Here is a 17,908-nt window from a genome sequence, read left to right on the forward strand (position 1 = left end):
TTTGAGAATGATAAGGGCAATGAATGTACAAATGTGCTTTACACAATTGATGTATGTATGGATTGTGATAAGAGTTGTATGATCCCCTAATAAAATGATTTTTAAAATTATTAGCAGGTCCATAATCCCTCTAACAACTCTGGAAGGACAACTTATTCCATGTGTCTCTCTTAGCTTCTGGATGCTGCCTGCAAGTGTGGTATTCCGTGCCTTACAGTCATTACATCCTCTCCTCTCTGCCTCAGTGTTCCCATTGCCACCTTCTCTGCTGTCTTCGCTTCCGTGTCTCAAAGCTCTCTTTAGATTTAGGGCCATCCAGATAATCCAAGATGGTCCCATCTCAAGACCCTTAACTAAATTACATATGTAAAGATCCTTTTGTTCCAAATGAGGTCACATGCACAGGCTCCAGAAATTGGGATATGGACGTATCTTTTGAGGGATCACCATTAACTGTTATACCTATCCTACTTATTAGTGAGTGCATAAAATAAATATGAATGGTTTCAAGAATATGGTCATGGCCCAGGTCTGTGTCAACTTGGCCTCGGCCATGATTCTCACTGGTTTGACAGATACCGTTTGGGGATGTGATGTAAGCAGTCAATTCATTGAAAAGGCAGTTTCCTTAGAGGAAATAGTATTAATACTTTAGAAACCACTCTCAGTTCCTTTACAATAGTATCTCTACTCTCCGTGCAGAGTTAATCTCCATTCCAAATCATCTGTTTATCATTCACTTGCTTTTCCTTCTTAACTTTTCTATAGGAATTGACCTTAAATAGCGCCATGTTTAGTTTTACATTTTTAAACTTCGTATCGTTGGAACCCCACTGTGTGTGTTCTTTAGTGATTTACTTTTTGCAAGCAATGGTATGTTTCCACAACTGGTCGAATTTGTGTAACTGTTGTTCCCTTTGGGTGAAAATATTGTATGAATGAATTCAGCTTGTGAAAACACTGCCATCTAGTTACCCATTCCCTTGGTGACGGACATGTGGACTGTATCATTACGTTTTTAGATGTTTCATGGGTATTTTTTGCAAGAATACTTATTGGTAGGTGCCATGGAATTGGCTCCCGCCCCCCACCCCAACCCCATAGCGACTTCATGCACAACAGAACGAAGCACTGCCTGGTCCTGCGCCATCCTCACAACGGTGCCTCTGCCTGAGCCCACAGATGCAGCCACTGTGTCCATCCATCTCCTGAGGGCCTTCCTCTCTTTCCTTGCCCTTCCATTTTACCAAACAGGATGTCTTTCTCCAGGGACTGCTGTCTCCTGACAGGATGGCCAAAGTATGTAAGACAACGTCTTGCCATCCTTCCCTCTAAAGAGAGCTCTAGGTAAACAAGCGGCCATCTAGCTCAGAAGCAACAAAGCCCACATGGAAGAACATATCAGCCTGTGTGATCACGAGGTGTCGAACGGATCACTGAAGACAAATGGGTGCATAAGCAAATGTGGCGAAGAAAGCTGATGGTGCCCGGCTATCAAAAAGTATAGCACCTGGGGTCTTAAAGGCTTGAAGGTAATCAAGCGGCCATCTAGCTCAGAAGTAACAAAGTCCACATGGAGGAAGCACACCAGCCTATGCAACCACGAGGTGTCGAAGGGATCAGGTATAAGGCATCATCAGAACAAAAAAATCTTACCATAGTGAATGATGGGGGGAGTGCGGAGTGGAGATCCAAAGCCCATTAGTAGGCCACTGGAGATCCCCTTGCAGAGGGGTCTCGGGGAGGAGACGAGCCAGTCAGGGTGCGATGTAACAACGATGAGAAATACAACTTTCCTCTAATTCCTAAATGTTTCCTCCCCACTCCCACTACCATGACTCGAATTCGATCTTGCAAGTCTGCCTAGACCAGAGGATGTACACTGGTACAGATAGGAACTGAAAATACAGGGAATCCAGGGCAGATGAGCCCTACAGGACCAGTGGTGTGAGTGGCGAAACAGGGAGGGTAAAGGGAGAATGGGTAGGAAAGAGGGAATTGATTACAAGGAACTGTGTGTGACCTCCTCCCTGAAAAGTGGGTGAAGGGAGACGTCGGACAGGGCAAGATATGACAAAATACCCATTTATAAACTATCAAGGGCTCATGAGGGAGGGAGGAGCAGGGAGGGAGGGGAAAAATGAGGACCTAATGTCGGGGGTTTAAGTGGAGAGAAAATGTTTTGAGAAACGATGTACAAATGCGCTTTACACAATTGACGTGTGTATGGATTACGATAACAGTTGTATGAGCCCCTAATAAAATGTTTAAAAAATAAAATAAATAAAATAAAAATTAATAAAAAGAGAGCTCTAGGCTTACTTCTTGCAATACAGAGAGGTTTGTCCTTTCAGCAGTCCGTGCTACTTTCAATATTCTTCTCCCCCATACATTTAGGAAGGAGATGGTTGAGTCGCATTGACTTCAAACGCCAAACGTTTCCAACAATGATCACACAGTTGACAGTTCCACCAGCACTGGGAAAAATTCCCACTGCCCTTACCTGCTCTCTATCAGTAGTTAATATCAGACAGTGTTCAATTTTTCTGGACTGCTAGGTATCAAAATGGTTATCCTCTTCATTATAACTTTTATTTCCGCAATTGCTAGCACCACAAGGTATCTCCCACATGTTGTGGGCCATTTATGTTTCCTTTTCTGTGAAACGGCTGTGTCTTCTGCCTCTGATCTTTGCCCTGCTTTGTCTTTTTTGTTATTACAGATTCTTAGGTATCATTTATCCCGTATCAGTCCTCTGATTGGATTATTTTAATATTTTAATTTTATTCCATCTAGATTTCCTGGTAGATAAGTAAAGGAAGGAGACTGCTGACGGCTATCCAAAGAGACTGGTTGTTGTGTGTCATGGCAACACAGAGATCCCAGGTGCCAGAGTTAAGCTTCCCCATAGGTTCTCTGGCCTGTGATCTTTACAAAATAAAAGTATCCAGGTGGTGTGGGCTGCTCACTGAACTGCTAACCACAGGCCATAAAGATTTAAAGTCTTCGAAACCCAAAGTAGTCATTCTACCCTGTGCTACAGGGTTGCTGTGAGTCAGAATCCACTTGATGGCAGGCAGTTTGGTTTGGGGTCTGGTTGGTAGTGTAGCGGTTAAGTGTTTGACTGGCCACGGAAAGAGCAGCCCTTTGAACTCACCAGTCATTCTGTGGGAGCTACAGAGTCTGCTTCTGTAAAGATTTCCAGCCTTGGGAAGCCTAGAAGGCTGTTCTGGTCTCTACAAGAGGGTTCTTATAAGCTGAAATTGACTTAACACCAATAAGTTTCTCAAAAGCTTTACAGGAGCAGGTACAGAGGCTGAGTGGTCCAGAACCATCACCAACCTTGGGCCTCTTTTATACTTCATGTAGTCCTTTCTCAGCCCCTGAGAGCTCTACACCCTCATGGGATCAACAGAAAAAGACATAAACAAAGAGAGGGCAAGGTGTTGACCTTGCTAATCCCTAAATTATAGAGACTGCCAACTACTTTATGGGCATTTTCCCAAGACCCTAAGGTCCTCACTCCCTAACTTACTTTAAAACCAAGCCCAACTCAAAGTTTATGTCTAGCTCAAAAAGTGGTCTAATATACATATTAAATATATATATATATGTAAAAGAGGCCAACCTCCTGAAGAGAACCTGAAGCCAATTGATGATTGCAAATGAGTGTGTAATTTATTTAAGAGTGAAAGTTTAATGAATGTGCCATTGCCAAATTAAGCTTTATGTGAACTAGTTTTATTCCAGCCAGACTGGTCTTGCTTCTCTTAGACTTTCTAACACCTTGCGTCATAGCCTACAATGCCAGGTGATTGAGAGCGCTGCCTTTGTAAACAGGCAGATCTACATTTCACGGTTGGGTCTTGTTTGCGATCTGGTAGACCATAGAAGATAGATAACACAATCAATCCCACAGAGCAGTTGGGAAATGAAGTAAGATAATACGTGCAGATCACATAGCGTAGTTCTCTGTACACGTGTTCAATCACCACCAGCTTTCATAACAATAGTCATTATTACAAGGTGGCTTGTTGTGTCACTTTGTGCCTCCCTGCTTCTGTGTCTCCTCCACAAACTATATTCCTGCAACCCCTTGTGATGGACAGAATGCCAATTGACATTAAATTCCTGGACATATTCATAATGTAAGTCAAGGGCTGGGCCGTTTTGTTGACAGGTGTAAACCCAACATTTAGAATAATGTCTGGCATAGGGTTAGTATTCCATTTATATTTGCTTGATAAATGAACCACTTGCCCAAATGTGCCCTTCATGTCTCAGTCGTACTCAGAATAGGCTCTTCTCTCAAGAACACAATTTTCCTTAACACCCTCTCAAATAGAGTTGCTCTTTCTCTTCTCTCCAGTGAGCCTCCAGGTCAGAAGGTAGGACCGGGATCTCTTGCTCTTCAAGACCAACTCTACACCCCTGAGCACAGAGCACAGACTGAAGGAGTATTAGTGGTGGTGTGGCTAAGCATTTGGCTGCTAACTGAAAGGCCAGCAGTCTGGGTTGTTTTTAGCCATTTTATTAACCTATACTTCATTTATGATACAATTCAATGATTTGATAGACTTAAAGAGTTGTGCCATCATCACCACCATCAATTTTTGATCTTTTTCTTCTTCATTCTTGTATCCATTGTTATTTTCTTCCCAACCTTCCCTGTCTAGCTCTAAGTAGCTATTCAAATCTAGTTGCTGTCGCTATGATTTACCTATCTTGGATTTATGAGTTGGCATGATTCAATGGCAATGAGTTCGGTGTTTTGTTTTGTTTTTTTCATGTAGCGAAAGGCATACCAAAAAAAAAAATACCATCAGCAACAACAAAATAAAGCACAGATAAAACTTTAATCCAAAAGAAAACATAAAATAATAAATACTGAAACGAGTTTTAAAGGTGCTTCGGTGGCATACTGCTGATGCATTAGGCTGCTATCAGCAGTTCAAAACCACCAGCTTCTCCAAGGGAGAAATGCTAAGTTTTCTGCTCCCATAAAGAATTTATATTCTCAGAAACCCACAGGGGAAGTTCTGCCCTGTCCTACAGGGTCACTGTGAGTCAGAATCAACTCGATGGCAGTCAGTGAGAACAAGTTAAAAATGAGTCCAACGGGAAAACAGACATAAGGTGTTAAATTTTAAGCTAACAATATTTGCATTCGTCCATTTTCTAATGCACATTGTCTGAGGACAAAACTATCCACATATCTGATCTGAGTGAGTTCCATGAAGACTCAATCCATGTGGAGGGTCTGCTAGTGGATTTTCTGCTTTCAGTGTGATGCCTAGGGAAAGATTATCAATGTAAACCCACTGGTCATTCTGTCGGGGCTGTGGAGTTTGCTTCATTAAGTTCTAGTCTCTCCTGTAGGGTTGCTATACATTGGAGTTGACTTAACAGCAATTGATTAAAAAAAAAAACTTTATCAGGTAAATTCCAACATTATAAGATCATCAGTCTCCATCAGTTGTCTTTCTATTGAGTACGAGTCATATTTTCCTATTTCTTCATATGCCTGATCATTGTGGATTTCATCCTTGACATTAAGGGTGATACACCAGAGACTCTGGATTCTGCTGAGCTCTGCCAAAGCACATTGATTTTTGTGTCCCTGGCTTTGAAGGCAATGAACTTGGCTGAAATCAAAAGCTTGGCTCCAAAATTGCAGTTCATTTCTTAGAACATCATGACTGGTAAAGTGGAAGAGCAGCAAAAAAAGCGGGGGAAGGCCCTCAATGAGATGGATTGACACAGTGGCTGGCCGCATCGATGGACCCAGGAATACGGACAATGGTGAGGATGCATAGAAACGTGAAGTGTTTCTTTGTTGTGCCCAGGGTCGTTATAGTTTGGAGCTGACTGGACGGCAACTAACTGCAATGCAACCTTCACCAGAAACAGAAACTTTTCCGTACACGATGACCTCATACCCCCACCCCTGTGTCCTTGGAACCTGTCTCTTTCATTCCTGTTATCTATCAGATTCTTTCTCCTTTACCCTACCCAGCTCTAATTACACCCAGTCATGCTTCCTGCGCCTTGTGGGCCATTATACACGCTGTTTTGCTCTGCCAAGAACTCTACCTCCCAACTTCAGCAAGGTGTTGTCAATGCGGCTATTAAGTGATGCCTCACTCTCATCAAGGTGGCCGTGAATGTCAACTGCCCAAACAGCGAGAAAGTCAGATACTTGACTCTCTTCTCTTTGACATTCTTCACTCCTTCTCAGCCAGCCCTCTCAGAGCCCCACCTAATGCTTGGCATCCTTCAGGGGCCATACCTCTTAAATCTGAAACACAAATATTTCACTCTCTGATCACAGCCCTTCCCTCCTAAGCTCCCTCACCCCATTGCTGACAATGTGCTGGGTGGTAACACCGGTTGACCAGATGGTTGGTGAAGGTTCCAGTGATTGCTGATGAGAGGTCAGTTTCCCTCCTGTTAAACCAGACTTAAAAGTAAATAAATAAATAAAGCGTTGGGGGATCTTTTGCTTCCAGCTCACAGAGAAGTTTCTGAACAATCACAGGACATTGAGTCATTGTCTGATATGTTTTGTCAAGGGAGCCAGCCCCTAACAAATCATCACAGACCCGGTAGGCGCAATTGTACAGCGATAATAAGTAAAGATTATAGTAAAGTCAGAGAATAAGAGATTGAAATAATGGAGTCAGGCACATTTCATGGTAGCATGCTCACCTCAGCTCCTCTTGGTGGTACAGGGCAGGAGAGAGAGATTGATTGCTAGCCAAGGCTTATATATCTTTTTTTTTTTTAAACATTTTATTAGGGGCTCATACAACTGTTATAGCTTATATATCTTTTGGGGATGTGCAAGCCCCCTAACTACAGGTAAAGACATACGTCACAGGAAAGGGTTGTACTATAGGTAATAGAGTAATGGGAGGAGGACAATCTAGGGGTATACATGCAATAGGAAGAGGAGGGATTAAGGGTATAGATGTGACAAGATGAACGGATCCTTGATTCATGGTGGCGGCCTAACCTTGATTGCCCTTGAGCTGCAGACTTGATTTAGCCTAAGCTTTCAGGGGAAGCAATCCTTAACAGCAGGGAGTGAGCCCTGCCTATTGTGGGAGAAACAATGGTGTGTCCTTGCTCTGAATGGCTGGAGTCTTCAGGGAGATAACTTGACAATCATTTACCATTAGTTGAAAGTAGTGTCCTAAGTCTAACATATATATTTGAGGAAGTTGAGTTGGGGAACAGTTTTTTTGTGCCCTGCAATGGTTCATAAATACAAAAAAAAAAAAAAAGTGGGGTTTAACAGTCCAGAATAATGGTTAAGAACATAGGATTTATTCACCACAGACAAGTCCAGGCTCTACCTCTGAAACTCACATCAAATTGCTTTCAACATTTTGAGTACCACTTAATGCCAACCTCTAGGGTTTGCTGTGAAGACGATATAAGATCATGCCCATAAAACGCTTTTCAGAGGAAGGCAATAAGATCAATGAATACTGACCATTATGAGCAGTGCTGGTACTAAAATATAAAAAAAGAGAACCCATTTAAGATTTTAATTTGATAATCCATGGAGGTTACTTATATTATTTATCAAGAAAGCTGATTATGCTGCCTCTAAAGTGGATCGGGTGCCCAGCTTTCAGAAAGAATAGTGTTTGGTGACTTAAAGGCTTGTCTTAAAACAAGCAGCCATCTAAGTGAGGTGTCAGCGAAGTCCATACGGAAAGAGCACACCAATCTGTGTGATCCAAGGATTAAAAATAAAATCCAAGACCAGAGAAGGTAACTGAATTAGAGTTTAAATGCTGGGCACCCAGTTTGTAGAAGGCTCTGGATGACAGTGAAAACCCAAAATCCATTTACAGGGCTCCCACGTGGATTGAGCCACCAATGAATTTCTTTTGACCATTGGCCAAGGATGTGGACAGCCTTGCTATTGGAGTTCATTGGAAAGTGGATTCATTGCAACATACCGGCATGAAGCAGGGAACCAATAGAGAGGTCTGAGGGGCCAGCCCCAGTCCCAACTGCCTGGACAGCACCCCCTCCCCAAATAAGACGTCACTTCACAGAATAGCACTGAAGTTACAGCTCAGGGAGAGGGATATGTCTTATCGGAGCACACAAGAGCAAATGAAGGGAGAGGAAGAGAGAGTGGAGCACATCCTGGCCCACCAAGCCCTGAGGACGATATTCCTGCTCAGAGCAGCCAAAGCACAGAGAGATCCATAGAACTGGCCCTATTACGAGACACAATGTCCCTCACTGACCCATAGCGCTATGGGGGACAACACTGGAGACACAGTGCGGGAATTGTGCCTAATCTGACCCCACCACACTGAGGCAAAAACACTAAGGGCATGCCACAGAACAGCATGAGGAACAGAGCAATGAATACCAGGGACTACCAAAATGGACTTTGGGGCTAGGGAGTGGCACTCCATCAGACTGGACCAGAAAATACTCCTAAAGGTCACCAAACAGACCATGAACTATTTACAGGTTTTTCTTTCTTTTGTCATTGTTTTTTGTTGTTGTTTTGTTGCTTTGTTTTGTTCTGTCTTGTTTTTTGTGCATATTATTATCTCTGCAGGTCTATCTAGATAAGATAGGTGGGATAAACAATCTGGAGCTGAAAACAACAGGACCGATGATTCCAGAGGGGACATAGGAGAGGGGGTGGGGGGGGAAAGAAAGTGGGTGTTAACAAACCCAGGGACAAAGGAACAACAAATGATCCAAAATCGATGGCGAGGAGGGTGTAGGAGACCTGGTAGGGCTTGATCAAGGACAATGGAACTGAGAGGAATTACTGAAACCCAAATGAAGGTTGAACATGATAGTGGGACAAGAGGAAAGTAAAAGGAGGCAAAGGGCATTGATAGAGGCACGCATAGGCGTTTACATATGTAAATATGTTTATATATATGATGATGGGGAATAGCTCTATGTGCATATATTTATAGGTCTAGTATTAAGGTAGCAGATGGACATTGGGCCTCCACTCAAGCACTCCCTCAATTCAAGAACACTTTGTTCTATTAAACTGGCATTACAGGATTGCTGAAGACAACATGGGTGCATAAGCAAATGTTGTGAAGAAAGCTGATGGTGCCCAATTATCAAAAGATATAGCATCTGGGGTCTTAAAGGCTTGAATATAAACAAGTGGCCATCTAATTCAGAAGCAACAAAGCCCACATGGAAGAAGCACACCAGCCTGCATGATCACAAGGTGTCGATAGGCTCAGGTACCAGGCATCAAAGAACAAAAAATCATATCATTGTGAATGAGGGGGAGTGCAGAGTGGAGACACAAAGCCCATCTGTAAGCAATGGGACAACTCTCTACAGAAGGGTCTCCTGGAGGAGATGAGCCAGTCATGGTGCAGTATAGCACTGATGAAACATACAACTTTCCTCCAGTTCTCTACTGCTTCTTCCCCTCCACTATCATGATCCCAACTCTACCTTACAAATCTGGCTAGACCAGAGGATGTACACTGATCCAGATAAGAGCTGGAAACACTGGGAATCTAGGACAGATAAACCCCTCAGGATCATCAATGAGAATAGAGATACCAGGAGAGTAAGGGGAAGGTGGGGGAGAAAGGGGGAACCGATCACAATGATCTACATATAACCCCCTCCCTGGGGGATGGACAACAGAAAAGTGTGTGAAGGGAGACATCTGACAGTGCAAGACATGACAAAATAATAATAATTTATAAATTATCAAGGGTTCATGAGGGAAGGAGGGTGAGGGAGGAAAGGAGAAAATTGAGGTGCTGATACCAAGGGCTCAAGTAGAAAGAAAATGTTTTGAGAATGATGATGGCAACATATGACAAATGTGCTTGACACAATGGATTTAAGTATGGATTGTGATAAAAGTTGTACAGGCCCCCAATAAAATGATTTTTTTTTAAAAAAAGTAGAGTGGATTCATGCATATGTAGTTAGGTTAATATTTAACACCTTATTTTGTTTTTATTTTTTAAACTTCTAAAATGTTTTAATTTTTCTAGTTTCCATTCTTTTCTTTTTTTATTTTAAAAAATCATTTTACTGGGGGCTCTTACAGCCCTTCTTCCTCCACCTTTCCCACTACCCTGATGGTACTGAGAGATTTATCTGCCTTGGATTCTGTGGGTTGAGAGCTCTTATCTGTAGCAGTGTACATGCTCTTGTCTAGCAGGATTTGTAAGATAGAGCTGGGGTCATGGTGGGGGGAGCATTAAAGAACTAGGGGAATGTTGTGTGTTTCATAGGTGCTATACTGCACCCTGACTGGCTCGTCCCTTCCCTGTGAACCTTCTGTGAGGGTATGTCCAATTGTCTACAGATGGGCTTTGGGTTTCCATTCTGACCCCCCTCGTTCATATTGAAATGTTTTTGTTTGTTTGTTTGGGGTCTTCTGATGCCTGATACCTGCTCCCGTGGACACCTCGTTATCACATGGGTTGGTGTGCTTCTTCCATGTAGGATTTGTTCCTTCCCTGCTAGATGGCTACTTGTTTAACTTCAAGCCTTTAAGACCCCAAAAGCTATATCTTTTAATAGCCGGGCACCATCAGCTTTCTTCACCACACTGGCTTATGCACCCATTTTGTCTTCCGTGATCATGTTGGGAAGGTGAGAATCACAGAATGCCAGGTTATTAGAAAAAAGTGTTCTTCCATTAAGGAGGACTTGAGTAGAGGCCCAGTGTCTGTCTGCTACCTTAATACTTAACCTACAAATATATGTACATAGATCTATATCCTTATCGTTATATATTTCCATATGTACATGCCTATGTTTATACTTCTATAAATGTCTTTTGCCTCCTAGTTCTTTCCTCTATTTCCTTTTACTTTCCTCCTTTTCCACTATCATGTTCAATCTCCTTTCAGCTCTCTGTACTTCCTCTCAGCTATGTTGCACTTGATCAAACCCCACCCGGCATTCCAGGCCCTCCTCGCCATCAATTTTAGATCTCTTGGTGCTCCCTTGTCTCTGGTTTGTTGGCTCCCCAACTGCCTCCTCTCCCCTGCCCCGCCCCTGCAACCATCAGGATTTTTTTCCTGCCTATCTTATATAGATAGACCTGAAAAAGAAAAAACAAACAAAAAATAGTCTATGAATAGTTGCAGGTCTGTCTGCTGACCCTTAGGAATGTTTTCCAATCAGGTCTTTTGCAGTGCCAAGCCCTGCCCCACAAGTCCGAAGTCTATTTTCAGAATTCCTCGAGGACTTTGTTGCTTTGCTCCCCTTGGTGCTCTGTTGAGCTCCCTTCATTTTACGCCCTGGTGTGTGGGGGTGGGGTGGGGTGGGATGGTAGGTTGTCAGACCAGGCACAATTCCCACACTGTCTCCAGTGCTGCCCCCATAAAATTGTGGGTCAGTAAGGGGGTGTCATGTCTCATGGTGAAGCTGACCCTACGTTCCTCTCTAGTTTTTATTATTTTCTGTTGAGATTTTCCTCTATTTTATTTTGTTACTATTGTTAGGGATTGTTTTTGTTGTATGTTTTTCCTTTATGAAATCCAGGATAGGTAAATCCATAGAGACAGTAACTAGATTAATAGTTCCTTAAGGTTATGGCAGGGGAGGTTGGGGAGCAATAGGGAGCTAATAAGATTGGGTACAAAAATGAAGAAAATATTCAAAAATGGATTGTTGTGATGATTGCACAATTTTTTCTTAAATGCATTTAAACCATTGAATCGTATGGTATGTACATTGTATACCAATAAAGCTGTCAAAAAGACAATAAATTTTTAATAAAGTGGACTAGGAATGTCTATAAACCTTAGATATATAAATGGATTTTGAGCTGACATTTAACCATAAATCCTAATCTAACAACAACTGGTTGTTATGATGTGCCCCTGCTTGATACTCATAAAGTGATCACTGAAGATATGGATGCTACAGCCAAGTGTGGTGAAGAAAGCAGATAGTGGCTGTCAAAAAGAGCAACATCTGATTGTCTCTAAAATGTACCAGGGACATGTACAAAGCATGCATCTATGAATGGATTTGGGCTCACACTTCATTGCAAACCCTCATCCAAGAACAATTAGCTTTTATGGCATGGCCTTAACTCGATACTCAGCCTCATGAGGAGATGATTGAAGATATAGGTGCCAGAACAGTGGTTCTCAACCTTCCTAATGCCACCATCCTTTCATACAGTTCCTCATGTTGTGGTGACCCCCCCAACCATAAAATTATTTTCGTTGCTACTTCATCACTGTAATCTTTGCCTCTGTTATGAATCATCATGTAAATATCTGATATGCGGGATGTATTTTCATTGTTACAAATTGAACATAATTGAAGCATAGTGATTAATCACAAAAACAACACCTAATTCTATATTTGAAATATTTATTCTAATGACAAATAAGTGAAATTTTGTCTTGAAGCATGGTGTACCATAGGTAACAGTCTTCACACCGGGTACTTGTATGCTGGCATATCTGCATGTAGGTGGACCCGCCTGGAGATGGATAGAGGAGCGGTGTCTTGGTTCCTAAGACCATCAGAAATGTGTTTTCAAATGGTTTGGGGCGACCCCTGTGAAAGGGTCGTTCGACCCCCAAAGGGGTCGTAACCCACAGGTTGAGAACCACTGTGCTATAGCGAAGCATGGTGAAGAAATCAGATGGTGCCTGGCTATCAGAAAGAATAGTATCTGGGGTCTTAAAGTCTTGTCTTAAGACAAGCAGCCAGATATGTCCCTCTCCCCAAACTGCAGCTTCAGTGATGTTCTCTAAAGTCTGATCAGAGCACAAGGTTGCAAATGAAGGGGGAGGAAGAGAGAGTGGAGCGCATCCTGGCCCCCCAAACCTGGAGGACGATATCCCCCCTCTGAACAGCCAATGCACAGAGTGGACCATATGGCTGGTCCCACTATGAGACACGGCCTCCCTTGGTGACCCATGGCCCTACGGGGGACAACACTGGAAACTCAGTGTCAGGATTGGCCTGGTCTGACCCCACCACACCGAGGCAAAACACTAAGGGTGTGCAGCAGAGCAAGGGGGGAGTAAGCAGGGAGGTCCCGAGGGATTTCAAAGGATAGACTTTGGGGCCAGGACGTGGCACCCCATTGGACTCAACCAGAGGAAAATCCCAGAGGCCAACAAACAGACCTTGAACTATTTACAGGTTTTTCCTTTTTAAAAATTTATTTTAGTTTTAATTAATTAATTTTGGTTATTGGTTTGTTGATGTTGTCGTCATTGTGTCTTCTTTTGACACTTTGTCTTGCTATGTCTTGGTTTTTTGTGCATATTATTATCTCTGCAGGTCTATCCAAATATGATAGGCTGGATGAACAATCTAGAGGAGAAAACAATGGGACCCATGGTTCCAGGGGCACATGGGAGAGGGGGAGGTGGGAGAAAGGAGGTGGTGTAGACCAACTGAGGGACAAGGAAACAAGAAGTGATCCAAACTTAGTGGCAAAGAGGGTGTGAGAGGCCTGGTAGGGAGTGATTAAGGGCAATGTAGCCAAGAGAAATTACTGAAACCCAAATGAAGGCTGAGCATGATAGTAGGACAAGAGGAAAGTAAAAGGAACTAGAGGAAAGAACTAGGAGGCAAAGGGCATTTATAGAGGTCTAAATACAGGCATGCACACACATATGTAAATATATTTATAGAGGATGATGGGGAAATAGATCTACATGCATATATTTATAGGTTTAGTATTAAGAGAGCAGATGGACATTGGGCCTCCACTCAAGTACTCCCTCAAGAATTTTGTTCTATTAACCTGGCATTTCATGATGCTCACCTTCCCAACATGATCACTGAAGACAAATGGGTGCATAAGCAAATGTGGTGAAGAAAGCTGATGGTGCCTGACTACCAAAAGATATAGCATCTGGGGTCTTAAAGGTTTGAAGGTAAACAAGTGGCCACCTAGCTCACAAGCAACAAAGCCCACATGGAAGAAGCACACCAGCCTGTGTGATCACGAGGTGTCAAAGGGATCAGGTATCAAGCATCAAAGAACAAAAAATCATCTCATTAAAGGTGGGTGAGTGCAGATTGGGAACCCAAAGCCCATCTGTAGGTAATAGGACATCCCCTTACAGAAGGGTCTCAGGGAGGAGACAAGCCAGTCAGGGTGCAGTGTAACAAAAATGAAACATACAACTTTCCTCTAATTCTTAAAATGCTTCCTCCCCGCCCCACCCCCCATCATGATACCAATTCTACCTTACAAATCCAGCTAGACCTGAAGATGTGTACTGGTACAGATAGGAACTGGAAACACAGAGAATCCAGGACAGATGATCCCTTCAGGACCAGTGGTGAGAGTGGTGATACCGGAGGATGGAGGGAAGGTGGGGGACAAAGGGGGAATAGATTATAAGGATCTACATATAACCTCCTCCCTGGGGGATGGACAACAGAAAAGTGGGTGAAGGGAGGGAGACGTCTGACAGTGTAAGACATGACAAAATAATAATAATTAGTACCAAGGGCTTAAGTGGAGAGCAAATGTATTGAGAATGATGAGGGTAACAAATGTCCAAATGTGCTTGACACACAATGGATGGATGGATTGTGATGAGTTGTACGAGCCCCCAATAAAATGATTTTTTAAAAAACAAGCAGCCATCTAAGGGAGGCATCAGCTAAATCCAAATTAAAGGATTAGAAATAATAAAATCTAAATCTAAAGGTGAGAATGTTATCAGAGCATAAATTCTGACAACTCGGCTTGCAGAAGGCTATGGATGACCATGGAAACCCAAAGTCCATTTGCAGGGTCCCCACAAGGAGTAAGCCTTTGGTTAACCATAGTCCAGGGATTTGAATAGCCTTACTAACAGATAAAGAGTCTTAAACTGACTATGGAAAATGTGGTTAGGTTAAAATGCAACACCATATCATTTGATCTCTGTTTGGACCCACTTTTAATTTGCTCCAGTGTTTCATATTCTCTGCTTTCTTTTCCATTTACATTTCTCCTCTGTTTCACTTTGTTCATTGTTGTTGGTTTTGTGCTGGTGGTGGTTTTATTTTGAATATTTTTCTAGATATGAAATCCAGAATAAAATAAGAGACAATAACCGGGGCCCTAATAGCAAAGTGGTTATGCATCAGGCTGCTGACTGCAAGGACAGCATTTCAAAATCCCCAACCGCTCCAGGGGAGAAAGACAGGGCTTTCTACTCCCATAAAGAGTTACAGTCTCAGATACTCACAGGGGCCATTCTACCTTGCCCTATAAGGTCACTGTGAGCTAGCACCAACTGATGAGAGTAAGATCCTAGGCAAAGCTGTAGGTAAATGGAGAACTAACAACAATGATTACGAGAAAAAAGAAAATGTTCTGAAATTGATTCGGGTGATGATTGCACCACTCTTCTCAGTATGATTGAACTATTGAATTGTATGATCTATGAATTGTATGCCAATAAAACTATTTTTTTTAAAGAATTATATCTGGGGTCTTAAAGGCTTGTCTAAGAACAAGCATTCATCTAAGTGAACTGTCAGATAAGTCCACACAGAAGGAGCACATCAACATTCTGTTAAGAATAAAATCCATGATCCGAGGAGGCAATTGTATTAGAGCTTATATTCTGAGCAGCCAGTTTTCAGGAAGCTGTGGAGACCTAATGGTAGAGTGGTTATACATCAGGGCTGTGATACACAAGGTTAACAGTTTGAAACCACCAGCCGCTCCTCAAGAGAAAGACTTTGAGAATTCCCACTCCTGTAACGAGTTATCATCTCAGAAACCCAGAAGGCAGTTCTACCCTCACTCCATGAATCAGAATGGACTCAAAGACAGTGAGGTTTTCTGGTGTGGTTTGGTTTTCAGTTGGTGGGTGACAGTGAAAACCTAAATCCATTTTCAGACTCCCCACATGGGGATTCCCTCTGACCCTTGACCAGGGATGTGAAGTCTAGCCCTCGGATGGTACATTGGAAAGGAGGTTACTTCTAAAACCCCTTCCCGGTCCAGGGAAGGGTGATCTCCCTTAAGGGCTTATCTGAGTGTGTGTGTCATGGGGACTATCATGCAGGGGTCACATAGTCAGGAGATATACTTTGACTGCCTCCCAGAAGCTCCTAGACCAGTATTATAAGCTCCTCTATCTAACCTAAAGTATGTGCCCCAATCATGTTCCCTGATTCTGCTTTGGAAGTTCCACCGGTAACTAGGATGTATTGATCTACCATTAGCCATGTTTTTGTAACAGATTTTTGTTTTTGTTTTTGTTTTTTTCCATCTTCCATGTCTTTTTTAAAGCTCTGTGCCTCAGAAAACCCTTGGACACCAGTGTGACCTAGAGCACGTGGTCTCTCTCCTCTGGATGGTACTTCTTGTCATTATCTTGTCTTTCTCCCATTTGAGACTTAATACATGCTCTCTTTAAAAAAAATTTTTTTTAATCTCATTTGAAAATTTTTCAGAACTAGATAGAGATGGTGGTTTGTGCATCACTGTAAATGTACAACGTTCCATTGAATTGTTCACTTTGCTGTTGTCGTGTGCTGTCAACTTGATTCTGACTCACGGCCACCCCGAGTGGCAGAGTAGAGCGGCCCCAGAAGATCTCTAAGGCCGCGATCCTTTTTTATTTAATTAATTAAAATATTTTTATTGAAGCTTTGCGCAATGGCAATATCGTAGCCAATGAGGTGTACCCGAGGCGCGATTATTGCTAATTGAAAACTTTTCCCAATACCCCGCCGTGATGACTTGAAATATAGTCGGCATTGGCAATTTTTGACGGTCTCCACGGAGACTGAAAAAAAAATTTTTTTTTTATTGAACTTCAGAAACGTGACAGCCTTCTATTCAAATTTTAATTTTTTGCACACAGATCATCATTGTACCTTCTAGAACAGTTAAGACTTTAAGATTGTTACTTACGTCCTATGTCGTGTAGCACAGAAATCCCGAGTCCTGACACAACTCCCACCTCAACCCCCTTCAGAGCATAGCTTCCAACTACTCTGTGATACTAGCAGAGGGTCCTAACAGAAATGGATGGTATATTTAAGGAGTGCAAAGTCCACATACATTCTCTACTGCAGCAAGAAGAGCAGTCCAGAGATCAGCCACTCAGAATGCAACACCTTATGGGAAAACGGAGGACCGGGAAGAGAGTGTATGTGGTCAAAATCTCTACACTCAAAGAGTCTGGAAGGCCAAGACTCTGGTGGAGGAATGCCTTCACATTTGTGAGTTGGAGATGAATCCCAGTCACATTCTCCAGATTGGAACTCATTCCCCACAATAATGCTATTTTAAAGATATCTCTTACCGGCACGTGGCTGATCACGATGTGGCCTCTGGCCCACGTCTGGGAGCAGACATGTTCTATTCTCCTCCCCACTCCAGGGGCACTCAATGCCCCTCTGCCTGCCCCCAGTACTCATCTTAGGTTACAACCCCAGGGAGCTCAGGAACATCTAGGACAAGACACTGCCCAGCTTATTATGTATGTGATTGATGGCTTGCATGTATAGACCCATTGAAAAATACAATCATTCTCTCTTGTTCCTGGCTCCATGGAAGAAGTGAGCCCTTGCACACTTTGTCTGTTGTCCTTTATTTTTTGCTTTTAATTGCCCAATCTCTCCTCAGAACCCATTTGGCTGCAAGGCTGCACCTTACACACATAATTTGGACTCTCCGTGTTTCCCTTCTGCATCACTACTTGTGATACAGCCAAAGCTGCTGAAATTGAGTTTCCATTCCTAAGGGAGCTCAGGGGTTTGGCAAAGGTCAAATCAGAGACTTCTTGGGAATATATCATTTAGGAATCCCAAACGGATAGATGGGCACTCAATGCACATGTATCTGGATTGAGACTAAACAGTAAGAGATGAGATGTTGAAATTAGTAGCCCTGGGGGTTTCTGCATGCAAAGAATTCTGCAAT

At 42.7% G+C, this 17,908-nt stretch overlaps 1 non-coding gene across 1 annotated transcript; it reads left to right on the forward strand.

Annotated features, from left to right (window-relative positions):
* The first annotated feature begins 16,625 nt into the window (after window positions 1-16,625).
* LOC115870453 lies at window positions 16,626-16,766 on the forward strand. The gene has a single exon (XR_004046720.1). It is a non-coding gene; the product is annotated as a U4 spliceosomal RNA (small nuclear RNA).
* Window positions 16,767-17,908: the final 1,142 nt, after the last annotated feature.

This window comes from Echinops telfairi, unplaced genomic scaffold, assembly GCF_000313985.2.
Source record: "Echinops telfairi isolate 266 unplaced genomic scaffold, ASM31398v2 ScPeMD7_655;HRSCAF=1070, whole genome shotgun sequence".
In the NCBI taxonomy this organism is placed as follows: domain Eukaryota; kingdom Metazoa; phylum Chordata; class Mammalia; order Afrosoricida; family Tenrecidae; genus Echinops; species Echinops telfairi.